General features: G+C 46.1%; 1 protein-coding gene across 2 annotated transcripts in view; it reads left to right on the top strand.

Annotated features, from left to right (window-relative positions):
* The window catches only part of LPGAT1 (lysophosphatidylglycerol acyltransferase 1), a 947,911-nt gene that overhangs the window by 353,815 nt on the left and 578,386 nt on the right, over nt 1-15,710 (top strand). Inside the window, exon 10 of one of the 2 annotated variants that reach the window (XR_007774158.1) lies at nt 1,651-2,175. The gene's annotated coding sequence lies outside the window, so the exon portion shown is untranslated. Of the gene's footprint in view, nt 1-1,650; nt 2,284-15,710 lie in introns of those variants that run through there. The other variant, XR_007774156.1, reaches the window with a different exon arrangement.

Here is a 15,710-nt window from a genome sequence, read left to right as displayed (position 1 = left end):
CTCTGTGTAGTTTCACAGAGCTTGTGTCGGTGTATCTCTCCAGGAGCACCTGGAGGGGGGAAGGGAAAAAGGATTATTTCCCTTGGTTGTGAGACTCAAGGGATTTGGGTCTTGGGGTCCCCAGGGAAGGTTTTTCAGAGGGACCAGAGTGCCCCAAAACACTCTAATTTTTTGGGTGGTGGCAGCAGGTACCAGGTCCAAGCTGGTAACTAAGCTTGGAGGTTTTCATGCTAACCCCCATATTTTGGACGCTAAGGTCCAAATCTGGGACTAAGGTTATTACACAAAGAGATGACAATCTTAGCTTAAGACAGTCCATTGCAGAAGGATAATATAAATGACTAGGCTGGGAGGTGGTGATGTGGGACGAAAGCTGGCATACCATTAGGACAGATATATTTTTTCACAGGCCTGGTCTACACTACGCGTTTAAACCGAATTTAACAGCGTTAAACCGCTTTAACCCTGCACCCGTCCACACAATGAGGCCCTATATATCGATATAAAGGGCTCTTTAAACCGGTTTCTATATTCCTCCCCGACGAGAGGAGTAGCGCTGAAATCGGTATTGCCATGTCAGATTAGGGTTAGTGTGGCCACAATTCGACAGTATTGGCCTCCGGGCGCTATCCCACAGTGCACCATTGTGACCGCTCTGGACAGTAATCTGACCTCGGATGCACTGGCCAGGTAGACAGGAAAAGCCCCGCGAACTTTTGAATTTCATTTCCTGTTTGCCCACCATGGGGAGCTGATCAGCACAGGTGACCATGCAGAGCTCATCAGCACAAGTAAGCATGAAGTCTGAGAATCGAAAAAGAGCTCCAGCATGGACTGCACGGGATGTACTGGATCTGATCGCTATATGGGGAGAGGATTCTATGCTAACAGAACTCCGTTCCAAAAGACAAAATGAAAAAACATTTGAAAAAATTTCCAAGGCCATGATGGAGAAAGGCCACACCAGGGACTCAGTGCAGTGCAGAGTGAAAGTTAAGGAGCTCAGACAAGCCTACCAGAAAACCAAAGAAGCAAATGGAAGGTCCGGGGCAGAGCCGAAAACATGCCGCTTCTACGCTGAGCTGCATGCAATTCTAGGGGTGTCCGCCACCACTACCCCACCCCTGACCCAGGATTCCGAGGTAGGGGTGGTAATCTCAGCCATGGCTGAGGATTCTGCGGACGGGGAAGATGAGGAGGAGGAAGAGGAGGGTGAGCTTGCAGAGAGCACACAGCACTCCGTTCTCCCCAACAGCCAGGAGCTTTTTCTCACCCAGACAGAATTACCTTCCAGCCCTCCCAAGCCACTGGTCCAGACAATGAAGCCATGGAAGAGACCTCTGGTGAGTGTACCTTTGTAAATATAAAAGATGGTTTAAAAGCAAGCATTTTTTAATGATTAATTTGCCCTGAGGACTTGGGATGCATTCACGGCCAGTACAGTTATTGGAAAAGTCTGTTAACATGTTTGGGGATGGAGTGGAAATCCTCCAGGGACATCTCCATGAAGCTCTCTTGGAGGTACTCCAAAAGCCTTTGCAGAAGGTTTCTGAGCATTGCAGCCTTGTTCACCGTGAAAGAGAATAAGCATTGTTCTGTACAATGTATCTTTTTAAATACTTCTCTCCCTTTTTTCCCTCGCTCATGCAGCTGCACATTTTTCAAGCCTCCCTACTCCATCCCGAAGACTATCTCAGATAAGGCGGCAGAAAAAAAAGACGTGAGACGAAATGTTCTCGGAAATCATGGAAGTGACCCGCAATGAAAGAGCTGATCTGAATGAGTGGAAGGACATGGTATCAAATTACAGGAAAGATGCCAGTGAACGTGAGGACAGGAGGGACCAACGTGAGGATTGGAGGGATGAATGTGAGGAGAGGAGTGATGCTTGAGATGAGAGGTGTAGGCAGGAAGATCAGCAGTGGCGGGATGCAAGGCTGGGGCTGCTGCGTGATCAAACTGATATCCTCTGACGTCTGGTGGAGCTTCAGGAACAGCAGCAGGGTCACAGAGTGCTACTGCAGCCCCTGTGTAACCACCTTCACCCCTCACCATGTTTCATACCCTCCTCACCCAGACATGTAAGAATGCGTGGGGGGAGGCTCCGTGCACCCGCCCACTCCACCCCCGTGGACAGCCCAACCAAAAGGCTGTCATTATTTTGAAATTTTTTTAGTGGCCTTTTCCTTCCCTCCTATCCTCCTCCCAAACCCCACCTGGGCTACCTTGTCAGTTCTCTCCCTCTTTTTATAATGACTTAATAAAGAATACATTATTTTTAAACGATAGTGAATTTATTTGCTTAAGCAAGCTGTAATTGAAGGGGCAAGGTGGGTTGCTTACAGGGAGTGAGTCAATCAAGGGAGGGGTTCATCAAGGGGAAACAAACACAACAGTCACACCGTACCCTGGCCCCTTGATGAAACTCGTTTTCAAAGCTTCTCTGATGTGCACCGCTTCCTGGTGTGCTTTTCTAATCACCCTGGTGTCTGGCTGCGCGTAATCAGCGGACAGGTGATTTGCCTCAGCCTCCCACCCCGCCATAAAGGTCTTCCCCTTACTCTCACAGAGATTGTGGAGCACACAGCAAGCAGCAATAACAATGGGGACATTGGTTTGGCTGAGGTCTGAGCGAGTCAGTATTGTGCGCCAGCCTGCCTTTAAATGGCCAAATGCACATTCTACCACCATTCTGCACTTGCTCAGCCTGTAGTTGAACAGCTCCTGACCACTGTCCAGGCTGCCTGTGTGTGGCTTCATGAGCCATGGCATCAAGGGGTAAGCTGGGTCCCCCAGGATAACTACAGGCATTTCAACATCCCCAACTGTTATTTTCTGGTCTGGTAAGTAATTCCCTTGCTGCAGCAGTTTAAACAGAGTAGTGTTCCTGAAGACGCGAGCATCATGAACCCTTCCTGGCCATCCAACATGGATGTTGGTGAAACGTTCCTTGTGATCCACCAGTGCTTGCAGCACCATTGAAAAGTACCCGTTGCGGCTTACATAGTGGGTGTCCTGGTGCTCCAGTGCCAAGATAGGGATATGGGTTCCATCTATCGCCTCCCCACAGTTAGGGAATCCCATTGCAGCAAAGCCATCCACTATGACCTGCACATTTCCCAGAGTCACAACCTTTCATAGCAGCAGCTTAATGATTGCTTTGGCTACTTGCATCACAGCAGCCCCCACAGTAGATTTTCCCACTCCAAATTGATTCCTGACTGACCGGTAGCTGTCTGGCGTTGCAAGCTTCCAGAGGGCTATTGCCACTCGCTTCTCAACTGTGAGGGCTGCTCTCATCTTGGTGTTCTGGCATTTCAGGGCAGGGAAAACAAGTCACAAAGTTCCATGAAAGTGCCTTTACGCATGCGAAAGTTTTGCAGCCACTGCGAATTGTCCCAAACCTGCAAACTATGCGGTCCCACCAGTCTGTGCTTGTTTCCCGGGCCCAAAAGCAGTGTTCAATGGCTAGAACCTGCCCCATTACCAGCAGGATCTCCAAAGCGCCGGGGCCCACGGTTTGAGAGAATTCTGTGTCCATGTCCTCATCATTCTTGTCGCCACGCTGCCATAGCCGCCTCTTCCTCGCCTGGCTTTGCAGGTCCTGGTTCAGCACAGACTGCATGAGAATGCATGAGGTGTTTACAACGTCCTCGATTGCAGTCTTGATCTGAGCAGGATCCATGCTTGCTGTGCTATGTCGTCTGCACAGTTCACCCAGGGAAAAAGGTGTGAAACGGTTGTCTGCTGCTTTCATGGAGGGAGGGGTGAGGCTGTACCCAGAACCATCCGCGACAATGTTTTTTGCCCCATAAGGCACTGGGATCTCAACCCAGAATTCCAAGGGGCGGGGGAGACTGCGGGAACTATGGGATAGCTATGGGATAGCTACCCACAGTGCAACGCTCCGGAAATCGACGCTAGCCTCGGTACATGGATGCAAACCGACGAATTAATGTGCTTAGTGTGGCCACGTGCACTCGACTTTATACAATCTGTTTTACAAAACCGGTTTATGTAAAATCGGAATAATCCTGTAGTGTAGACATGCCCACAGACTAGCTGTGTGCTCAGTTTATAGGTGTGGTGGTTTTGTTGGTGTTAGTGCTTGTTTTGTGTAGGCATCATGGCAGAAGTGAAGCTTCAAGAGGGATTTAGAGGAAGATAAGGTACTGGCTCTAGAGATATTTTACAGGGTAGGCATTCCACGTGTAAGGGACAGCATGGAAGAATGCGCAAAGGTGTTTGTGGGGGAATGTGCTGAAGATGTTTGTGGGAGAATCAGTGGGCAACAGAGAATCGACTGAGATGGGATTGAGAGTAAGTCGTTTATGCAGGGAGGTTAAATGCTCTTTTGAATAGAGGAATTGGATTATTTTCCTGTCATTTTCTTTAGTTTGTGTGTGAGTTTGTGGCGCACTAGACTTTTAATGCAAACATCCTCCACAGATCATAGATTCTGTCATGTTCTGCCATGTTAGAACTGTTCATTCCCAGGTATAACTAATAGGATGACACCAAAGAGCTTCATTTGTGATCCACCATGCTTATTTCTTTTTAACAACAAGTGAACTGCAGCCTCTGAGGTTTCACTGAGTCCTACAGCCTGTATTCAGATTGGTAGCTGTATTAGTCTGTATCAGCAAAAACAATGAGGAGTTCTTGTGGCACTTTAGAGACTAACAAATTTATTTGGGCATAAGCTTTTGTGGGCTAGAACCCACTTCATCAGCTACATGAAGTGAAAAATACAGGAGCAGGTATACATGGAAGGATGGAGGTTGCTTTACCAAGTGCGAGGTCAGTTTAACGAGATTTTGTATTTTTCACCTCATACATCTGATGAAGTGGGTTTTTGCTCATGAAAGCTTATGCCCAAATAAATGTGTTAGTCTCTAAGGTGCCACAAGGACTTCTCGTTGTTTCTACACCCTGTTTTGCAAACCTAGCACATTCCGTTCCACACCACTAGATGTCACTGCTGCTTAGAATTCAAAGCAGTGATTGCAGGTCAGATGAGAAGGCTTGGTCCTGAAATTGTAGGGGGCTGCAGAGGTCAGTAATGGAGCAGATGAGCCTCAGGAGATCTGGAAGGGGACGGGTCAGTCCAGAGAAACACCCTAAATTAGGGATCCTTTCCCAGACTTTATGGATCTGTGGAATTAGCCCAGAAATCTCATGTTGATCAGGCTTTCCCAGCAGATTTCCTCTGTTTCCTGGCTCTTGGCAGTGCCAGCCTTAGTTCTATGTGGCCAAATAGGGCCCTGCCATTCCAAGGGTCTGCACTCTGTGCACACATTCTGTCTCGACTGCCTGGCTGTGGACCTGTCTGACCCCACTGCCATAGCAGAGACTGAATCCCCTAGTGCACTCCCGTATTGGAGTAGAACAATTGTGAATACCAAAAAAATCCTGCAAATGTCTCCATTGGCCTACAGCCCGCTGGCCAACAGGGGATATCCTTCACATATATGGTATATGAATAGCCCAATCAGCTCTACTAAGCACCTAGGACAACGTGGGCCCGAAGGGAGCTGTCAGAGAGAAGTGTGGGCAGACTGTAGGTGGATATGGGAGGAAACGACAGCAGGGCTGTGCTATAGGTCTGGATTTCTCTTTGACTTTGTTATATTATTTATTGATTTTTCACTTATGCCCTATCGTGGGCTTTAGAACAACTTCCAAACTGCTGGGCTCTAATTGCTATAAACACACAACAATTCCCTCCTTTCCCTTTCTGTTGTGTTTGCTATGCCTCTCACATGAACTTACCTCATTTTAGTCCCAAGCTGCCTTACCTTTTGGACAAATTTGCTGTGCCCTCATGTTGACTGGTGACAGTTATTTACATCAGAAATAAATCATGACACCGAGGTTCTTGAAGGAGCTATTTATACATAAGGAAAGATCTCAGGGCATTTTAAGTTTCCTGCTCGAGTATTATTTTTGTGGAAGCAATGTTGTTGTAGCCGTGTTGGTTCCAGGATAGTAGAGAGATAACAGTTGGTCCAATAAAAGATATTACCTTACTTATCTTGTCTCTCTATTATTTTTATGTCCTTCCTTTTGGGTCTTGTCATGCCTTGCATCCTTCTTTTGGGCCTTGGCAGGCTGAGATGTACATCCCTTACATGTCTATACTACCCGTCAGATCGGCGGGCAGTGATTGATCCAGCGGGGGTCGATTTATCGTGTCTAGTCTCCTGTCGACTCCTGTACTCCACCGCCGTGAGATGCGCAGGCAGAGTCGATGGGGGAGTGCCAGCAGTTGACTCACTGCAGCAAAGACACCACGGTGAGTAGATCTAAGTATGCTGAACCCGCCAGTGTGGACCAGGCCTGAGGGTAATTTCCCTTGAGTGCTACTTTCCCTGAGTACTGTCTGCCTACAGGTCTTAAGACATGGAGAGATCTGTTTTGGAATGTAGCCACCCTTGAAAGAAACAAAATCTCATGATCCCTTCCCCACCCACTGCATGTGATAGTCCCCCCCATATGCTGAATATGGTGAACTTTCACCTTCCTGCCAGAGCCAGTTCAGCCTGGTAACTGTTTGCATAGCTGAGCCCTTTCTCCTGTCAAGCACATATCTCATGCAGTAATCCCCTCTCTAGCATAATTCAGAGGCTGAGCACTGACCAGATCCTATTGGTTTCAGTTTCTTGTTTTCTGTGCTTCCCCTGAATTCAGAATTTCATCAGATCATTACAAAACCTGATGCTGGTTTCCTCTACAGGCTGTTTAAATCACCAGATGTAAAACAGGATGATAAACATGGATTTCATGTAATGGGCATGCTCTGAACCAAAGCACTCCCAGCCACATAGATATAGACAAAAGATTTGGAAGAGGTGGCCCAGTACCTTCCTAGCATATTGACTATTCAGCACTTACATAACTCTGTGTGTGTGTGTGTGTGTGTGTGTGTGTGTGTTCACATCACTTTGCACACACAGGGTCACATGACTCTGGTGGTCTGCAAAACCTTGGTGACAGGAAACCCACCCGGACTGGAGGCACAGTGATGCAACCAGCTTGCAATTCCAGCTCAGCTGGGGTTCTGGAGCTGGCCAGTGCTGCCCAAAGTGTCCCTGAACAGACAGAGTGGGAGCAGTGCCCTGGTAAAGGAATCTAGAGCTGCAAATTGTCATGCAGCTCACATGACACTCATGCATCTGGCAGCATTGCCATGCATTCCTGCTGCTCATCTGGGTCCTCACTCCAGCCGGCCTGCAAGCATCATTGGCAGTTCCTACTGCTAGCTGCTAATGTCTGCTGTAGCTGCATGCTACTTCTCTCTGCTTTTGTGCCCAGCCAGCACAGAGCCCCAAGGAGGAGGAGATGGTGACTGCAGGGGCAGGCTGAGAAGGGGCTGGAATAGAGGCTGCAAAGCAGGAGAGAATAGGACAGGGGCTGAAAAGAAACAGGAGAAAAATGGGGGGTGAATAGTGGGGAGACTGCCCCAGGCTTCCCATACCCTCAGGAATGTAGCATCATCCATTTCCCTTCCCTCCCTTTCCTAGGGAGGTGCAAAGTAGATCCCCGATTGTCTGTCAGACTTTAGGGTTGGTGACTGGTATGCAAACATCTTCACCCACTTAGGGCCCGATTCTGCCACCCTTGCTTGCACTTAGTGGTACCTTGCCCTGTGAAGACTGCCATTCATTTTAATGAGGCTCCTCAGAAAGTACAATATTACTCAAAGTATCACATTATTGGGTGTTTTTCTTAAAGCCCCAGCACCTGGAGTCACGAGGTTATGTGAGAAAAAAAGTTTCGTACCCTCATGGTTGCAGAGAAGAGCTTGAAAATGTGACCCAAGTGCTTCCTGGAAGGCTCAGAACCCAGAAGGCAAATAACAAGAACTCCACATTTATTATTTTTTAAAATTCTCGTGATTTTAAGCCAATTTCATGATTTTTGGAGATTGACTCTTAATTTTAAATGGTTGGGGTTGGCAAACATGATCTGTATGAGAGTGGCAGAATCTGGCAAATACTCCCCTGTAATTTACAAGTGGGGTCCACCTACAGACTTTGCTTCCGGACTTGGATTCAAACTTTCTCAAAGGTTGTGGATAGCTGACTCTAGGATTTTGGGTTTGACCCATTATGGAGTCAGGGGTGAGTTGCACAATGTGGGTCTGAAACTGAACTTGGTCAAAGCTTGAGGCTGGGATTTTCAGTTTAGGACCCCTTCCATGTGAACAAAGAACATGAACCTAAAATAGCACCTAAAATAACACTTGGATTGACATCCTGGTAAAACGGTAGGGCCCTCTTGCTGCCAATAACTTCAATGGCAAAACTCCCATTGACTACAGAAGGCCCAGGAGTAATAGGAAAGGAGTGTAGTGAATGATTGTAATCCTGCAAATACACAGGTGACTTCTCATCTCTGTTTACAGCGAGGGAAGCCGTTAATATCCCAAATGCTGCAGATATTCTGGTAACCCAAAGCTAGCTTCCTACTTGTGTGTTAATCTGTATGCGCCTGCTTGGGTCCTTGCTGCCACCACCTTCTCCCTCTTCTCTTCACGAGCTGTCATTTTTATGACAATTTCTGTACGTGGCAAATGGATTAGATGCTCTTCCAAGACTGTCACAGCAGCTTAAATGAAATTGACTGTATTCGAATCAGAAAAACAGCATCTGAAGAAATTGAGCCCCACTTCTCCTGCATAAAACCCACTCACAGGATAAATAGAAAAGAAATCTTATGCTAACGAAATATAGAGCAGTCCTTGCTGAGTGGGAACTTCCTGAGTGGGAACTGCAACGTTAAATTCCTACGGTTAAATCCGTGACCCACTGAAGACAATGAGAATTTTGCCATTGACTTCAGTGAGGCCAGAATTGCACCCACAGAGCATAACTGAGTCCTACATGAGGCAGATCCAAGACACAAAGATCAGAGGTGTTCACATCAGGGATTTTGGTTCATCTCATTACAGAGATATGGCTGCAGCCACCAAATTCAGATCTGGAGCAGAACCTTATTGGAGTCTGGGACTTTTCATCTCTGAGGGTTTGCTCTGGGTCCAGCCCTTGTTCAAACCTTAATGCTGAAGTGTGTCTTTCATTCGGCTGCTGAACTCATTGCTTTTTATTGATAACACATGTGTTCTGTATTCTTCAGCTAGATATGCAGGGCCTGATTCTGATCTCACATACTGTGGTGAGGCTCAGGAGAGAGGAAGGATGGTCCTTGGATTAAAACACTGGTCTGAAACTTGGGAGCTTAAGCTTCAAGTCCTGCCTCTGACACAGACTTCCTATGTGACCCTGGGAAAGTCCCTTAGGGGTGGGATTCACAAGGGAGATTTAGGCCGAACATTATAGTGTCTAAGGCTATTTTTATACTAGCACTTTTGTCAGTAAAATGTATGTCGTGCAGGGGTTTGGAAAAAAAAACACTGACAAAAGTGCCAGTGTGGACAACGCTATGTCGGCGGGAGAAGCTCTCCTGCCAACGTAGCTACCGCCTCTCGTTGGGGGTGGTTTAATTAGGTTGACGGGAGAGCTCTCTCCCATTGGCATAGAGCAGCTACATGCGAGATCTTACAGCGGTGCAGCTGTGCCGCTATAAGGTCTCTGATGTAGACACAGCCTAACTTTTAGGTGCCCTGCCATCTAGTGGAATTCATATAACCCCAAATTACGTACCCAGGCTCCCTGTACGATGCATGGGGAGAGCACCTGAAAAAGGGATTTACAGAAGTCAGCACGCTGAGCAGAGAGCCACCTAAACCAACAAGAAATGCCCAGGAGAGGAGCATGGCATAGAGGAGGACAAAATAACTGCACTACACATTTGGGAATATTAGAGGGAGGTTAGGGAAGTGAACGGGACACAAGAAGAGGAGAGGTGGACAATGATAAGACATTGGGGCTGTAACATTTGCCGGTCTGCTTGAATAAGGTATCCACTTCAACTGTCTTAACTACAGGCTCCTGTTCAAGGCCCTTTGCATGAGGTGGCACATTAGAGCTAAACTGATGGGCAAGAACCCCTGATTTGTATGGTAGGACTGCACTGAATTCTGCTCCATTGTGTGACAGTATTAGATGATTACAAAAAACTTTTGACCACCTGAGAGGCTCCTGAACTGGCTATGTAATGCCAGTAGGCAATTAAACCTTGTCTTGAGGAGAGCGGGGGAGGCCTAGCAGGAAAGAAGCATCTGGCTGCTGGGGCTCTAAGCCCACCCACAACAGAGCTCCATGTCAGGGGAAGGTCCCTTCCACACAGAGCTCCTAAATTCTGCTCTGGAGGCTCCTTAAATGACTGCCTTCTCCTGCTTCCTTCAAGACTGCACTTCAAGCCAAGATCCTCACAGGTATTTGTGCACCTAACTCCTATTGATTTTTGAGGGCGGGAGACCCTTCAATACCTCTGAGGATCCTGGCCTCATCTCCTGCTGTGGCCTGTTCCTTTCTCCCTCACCATCCTCGCGCCACACTGTCCCCCTCCTGTAAAGTTCCTGCAAATGGCAGGGGACAAGCTGAGGAGTTGGCAGGAAACAGACACATTTTGGATTGCTGCATCATGAACTGAGGTTTGAGAGACTTCTGGATGACAAGTAAATTATGCAGCCATTTGTGAAGCCATATAACTGCCTTCCACAAGGCCTTGTTCATTTCAGTCACATGGCAGTGGAGCCGTTCCCCCATGGAGAAATCACTAGATGTTAGAGGCTAGCCAACATATATTAAAGCCCACAGAAAGCCTGGACCTCTAAGAACAAGGATGTGAGGACAGGGAATGGCCTTGTAAAATGTGTCCACTTTCTAAATTATTTATGCATATAAGGAAATTGGAAACCAGATTGTTTATAATTGGCCAGAGTGATACATCTCAGGTCCTGGATGTATCAGGTTTTGCCACGCAGCTTTGGCTCAAACCACACATCCACAGATGCTCAGAGTGACTGTTCTTGTGCTGTTGGATGGTGTCACCCTGTTCACTTCCTAAAGAGAATCAGCATTAACGGGCAAGTAATTCACATAATGCTGCTTCCAGTGCAAATGAAGGGAGAGCAGAGTTAATCAGGCAGAAGGCTGGGAGGGCATGTTCTTTGGGGGGTGGGGAGGAGATTTGATGAAAGAGAACAGTTAACAGGATTAGAGCAGATCAAAGGACAGCAGGACAGAACAATGTGTCTGTTTCCCAGTCATCATACACCATACTGTGGAATAGCAGGGAGGGGATTATCAAGCAATCACTATAATGAAGCTTTCTGAAGGGTCATGCCTTAACAGTAAATCTCACCAGGAAAGGATGGCATCTAGAAATCACATACAGGCTCATCTTTTGCTCTCACAGTTGAATGCAGTACTTCCTTTCCCCTCTGCTGGACTTTATCCCTCTTTGTGAAGTGAGTTCTTCCAGCAGTTTTGTCTCATGAAACTATAACTTAAGAACAGCGAGAGAGGCACCACCAGCTCAAGAATGCTAAGGGTGCTAAGACTGCTATTTTTTTAACAGCAGAAATCATTGTTTAAATCAGTGGTTTTCAACCTGTGGGTCACAGTGCGGACCCCTGGGGCCCTGCAGCAGACTATGTCTAAGATTTCCAAAGGGGTCCACACCTCCATTTGAAAGCTTTTAGGGGTCTACAAAAGAAAAAAGGTTGAAATCTACTGGTTTAAATTCAATAGGAAAAAAAATACTGAAAAAGAAAAGACAGAAGGAGAAAGGGGGAACAGATGACCTGAGCATGTTCTCCCTTCAGTACAGCAGCCCTTGCCATGTCTTGTCCACGTGTGATTATAATTTTTATTTGTACTCCGGGCACACCTACATGCCTGAGCTGAGATCACAGCACCATTGTGCTAGGTGGTGTACAAACACAGAGTACGAGATAGTCCCTGTCTCAAGAACTTGAAGTCTAAATAGGCAAGACAATTTCTTCTTATCGTGTCCTCATACTGCTTCCCACCACATCTGTGTACATGCGATTGCCCGATCATTGCACTCTGCCAAGTCACTGGAAGTGCATTCATGCTCAAGCATGGCATCATAGGAGGCTGTCTGTCACAGTCACGGGTATTGGGGCCAGTGATGTAGTTCCATTTGATCATTATGTTTTTAGATGGGCCAACTCCGGTGTGGCATCAATTAAGGTAATGCCATGTAGGCCATGGCTTTTCTGCACTGGGTGGTAGGTGTTTGACTAGTGGGAGTTGGAATTCAGAGGCAGCAGGGTTGTTCTCTACTCTTTTTTGTCATAACTGAACCACTGTCTGTTTGGGTGACAATGTTTGGGGTTTAACAGTGGCAAGAAAACTGTTATGGGGGTGTCTTGGATCTGTGCATTGCCTTGTGCACTCAGCTCTACTAGCAACTTCCTGGGGTAGATCAGGAGTGAGCAATACCTGGAAGGACATGCTGTAGAGGCTATTGACATGGGTGAGCTTAAGGCATTCTGTCATTTATCAGCAGAAGGTGTTAAGTTCACGGTCTAGCTTCTTTGCATGAGGGGGTCCTGCCCACACTGCAGAGGCGTATTCTGCAGAGGAGTAGCAAAGTGCCAGTACTGGTGATCTCAGAGTGAATGAGTCTGCACCCCACTTTGATATAACCAGCCTCCTGAGAATGTTGTTTCATATGCTAAACTTGGCTTTAGATTTCTCAGTGTGGGTTCTAAAGGAGAGCAGGTGGTTGATAGTAACACTGAGGCATACGGGATTTATAGAATCAGTAAATTTTGACTCCAAGCCAGCTGCTGTTGAGTTTGGGTTTGGCCCCTCAGTTTCTGAGATAGGATGCACTGACTTGTACCTTTGCTGGGTTTGCATGCAGTTGGTTGGCTGCATAGTACTTGTCCTTGGTGCTAAGTGCGTTTACCAGAGTGCTCTCTCATATGGCAAACCCCTTGTACTGGGTGATGACACAAAGATCATCTGTGTAGGTAAGGCACCTTATGCCAGGAGAGTTTGGCTGGTGGTTTGTGTAGACGTTGAGTAATGTGGGTGCTAAGACTCCGTCTTGTGGGAAGCCATTCTTCTATTGTCGCCATCAAATCCATTTGCCACAAAAGTTCACAAAGAATCTTCTGATCCTCCAGTATGGTCTGTATTAAGTTTGTGGTGGTTCTTCATTCTCATTAGCACTTTGGCAAGGACTCTGCAATGATTGACAGTATAGTAGGCAGCTGAGAGATAAACAAACACCACTCCCATAATCAATTCTCTTTCATATCCGTCCTTCAATATGTTGTGTCAAGTTCAGATGCTGTCAAGTCCATGACCGACTCGGGCAAACACTGGCCTGTTTGTTGATAAGAAGTGGTTCAATAACTGGTGTAAGGCAGCAATCAAACAATTTTATGATATCACACAAGAGTGAGCTAGGTTGAAAGTTTTTTGAGTTGGATAGTTCCTTATCAGGCTTTGAAAGGGCCACTACCTTGGCTTGTGCCAGATTTTAAGTTTCTTGAGCTGGATGAGACAGGTATTGAACATACTCAGGACCCACTACTGTGTGTGTGGGCTGAAATTTTTGATATGCTCAGTTTGGATGTCAGCTAGGCCTTTCTCTATTTTCAGAGCATTGATTCTGGCAGCCAATTCCTCCATGGGGAAGGGTTCTGTAAGAGCTAGCCTGATGGATGCAAAAACCTTATATTCTGTTAGAAGAAACATACCATATGGTTACTGGACATAATATATACCCCTGGCCTAACACCCCAGTCAGCTGTACTGCATGAAGCTTGCAGGGGAAAATTCCAAGAAGACCCCTTTGGAGATGACACAATAGCCACCGGTGAACATCTACTGTCAGAAATAGTTAGAGAATACTTAAAATCCTGGCAGAACTTGATAGAATCCTTAAATATGGCCCATAACAGCAAAAAAGCATGTCACTTATACATAAACTCTCAGATAATACAAAGGTAAGTGGACATTTCTCAGCTGATCAGATTGCCCACCAAATGCTATTCAATGAGAAGGTTAAATACCAACTGGTCATCACTGCTTCAAATACAAGACAAATAAAGGGTAAAGAGAGACATAGAAAGAAGAATTGACTTGGCCTACGTCACACAGCAAGGACTAGAACCTAGGTCTCCTGAGTCCCAGTTCAATGTTCCATGCACTGGCCTTTTATAGACATATATGAGCTACTAATTTTGAGGGACTATGGGTCTAATGTATAGCTGTGTCCCAGTTCAGGCTAGATTCTAATCTCTTTACTCTTGTCAAATAGCAGTCTCACCTTCCTGCTCCCCATTTCCGCCCATGCAGTGTTTGACAGGTACTGATTAGTGTGTGATCTATGGACCTTAATCTCCACAGATGCTGTTTCTGAAGAATTAAGATCAGACTTGGATTAACACAGGGCCATGTGATCAGGAAGGGAGTGGGCAATGGGAAAGGAAAAGAAATCCTATCAAAAACATACAAGATTGCCATTTGTTAATAATTAACAGTTGATTTATTAATAAGCATCCAAACCACCCCCCTGCAAATTGCTTGTGATGTTGTAAAACATCCTAAAACATACTTCCTCTAAAAGCTTTAACAAATGAAACCGGTACAGGGATAGTCTGAATCAAAGAAGGAGAGGAAAGAAGGGAAAGTGGAATTGGTCAGATTGATAAAAGATAATTGAATAGCAGAGTTTTAAGAGTGAGGGGAGAGCTTTCTAGATTAATGAAGTGGGGGAGCAGGTTGTGCACCCTATGATCAAGTACAGCAATGACCCAATCAGCTGCTGATTTAAGACTCGTGGTAGGAATCCAAAAGCAGTGCATGACGTCTGAGTGCAGATACTTATCAGGACACGGCTCTTAAAAGATGTCCTGAATATTGGCAGGGGCTACACCATTAAAGGCTTTAAAAGTAGACATTGTCAGCTCAAAGTCAAATCCCCCTATATATAAGGCAGTTAGTGTGAAGAATGCAGGTGCTCATAATCTGCACAATAGCTCAAGCCAGTGACCAAATGTGCCGCTTCATTCTGCACAAGCTGGAAGTGTCGTTGAAGCTAGGCGGTAAGCCTTGCTCAGAGGGAATTACAGTAATCAGGCCTTGTGATCATGAGGGCATGTATTTCTGCTGTGAGATCTTGGTATGATAAATAAAGGCACAGCCTACGCAAATTGAACAGCTGACTATAAATCCACCTTCGACCCATGTCTGGATACAGGGGGCTTTCCAGGGAAAGAATGTGATTGAAAAAGAACACCATGATTTGCACTGTCCCTTGAACTAGCCCTCTCCAATGGGGGCCTGAAGGGTGGGAAGGATTCTTCATTATCACGGCCTCTACCAAGCGTCAAGACTTCTATGTACTCGGTCTTGAGGACAAGCAAGCTCCGCTTCCTCTTCAAGGTCAAAAACTGAGCCATCCATTGTTATAATTATTAGTCACTGTTGCAAACCTTGGCTTTAATTTAGCATGAGAGGAATGAAAGTCTGTTTATTTGCATTGAAGCAACTCTCCAGCTTCACTGCACTATAAGCAGAGTTGCACTATGTCAGATTCTGTTATAAGCAGGTCCCTCTCTAGAGAGATTACATTGCAGAAGCCAATTTTTGCCGATAATAACATACCAAACAAACAAAAGAAAACAAAAAAAAGCAATATTGAATCATGCTATTATCAACACATGCACCAGTTTTCTGTATACATTTGGTAATTCTAATTTTTCATAGTCATACATTTTAATGCCAGAAGGGACCATTAGATCACCTTGTCTGACC

The sequence above is a fragment of the Gopherus flavomarginatus genome, chromosome 4 (assembly GCF_025201925.1).
Source record: "Gopherus flavomarginatus isolate rGopFla2 chromosome 4, rGopFla2.mat.asm, whole genome shotgun sequence".
In the NCBI taxonomy this organism is placed as follows: Eukaryota; Metazoa; Chordata; order Testudines; family Testudinidae; genus Gopherus; species Gopherus flavomarginatus.
This window is presented reverse-complemented; position numbering and strand designations above follow the sequence as displayed.